Here is a 395-nt window from a genome sequence, read left to right as displayed (position 1 = left end):
GTGAAATCACAAGTTATCAAAGCTTTTACACAAGCTCATAAATCATCTCATCCACAAGGTATTAAACACAACGTCATTAGTTCATAATCAATATTTAAAGCACTGAAAGCTTTTAATCAAATAGGAAAGCTGCAGAGAAACTAGTATTTCTCACCATGAGAAAAACTACATATGTGAAAACCCAAAGAGATATCACTCTCGAGTAGGTAATAAAAATAAAAATCTCATGGGCTCACTTCCACATAATAACATCTAGGACCTCTGCTCCACCAGATCCCCACAGCCATGGCAGTCTTAACGATGTTGGCCAACATCGGAGAAATCAGGCAGTCCCAACAGCGTATATCACTTGTGGCCTAGCCACATATATCAACCCGTGGCCTTGCCATGTATAT

The sequence above is a fragment of the Theobroma umbraticum genome, unplaced genomic scaffold (genome assembly GCF_002168275.2).
Source record: "Theobroma umbraticum cultivar Fairchild unplaced genomic scaffold, ASM216827v3 scaffold_2.0, whole genome shotgun sequence".
Taxonomy (NCBI): domain Eukaryota; kingdom Viridiplantae; phylum Streptophyta; class Magnoliopsida; order Malvales; family Malvaceae; genus Theobroma; species Theobroma umbraticum.
Note: the sequence above shows the minus strand (reverse complement) of the source record.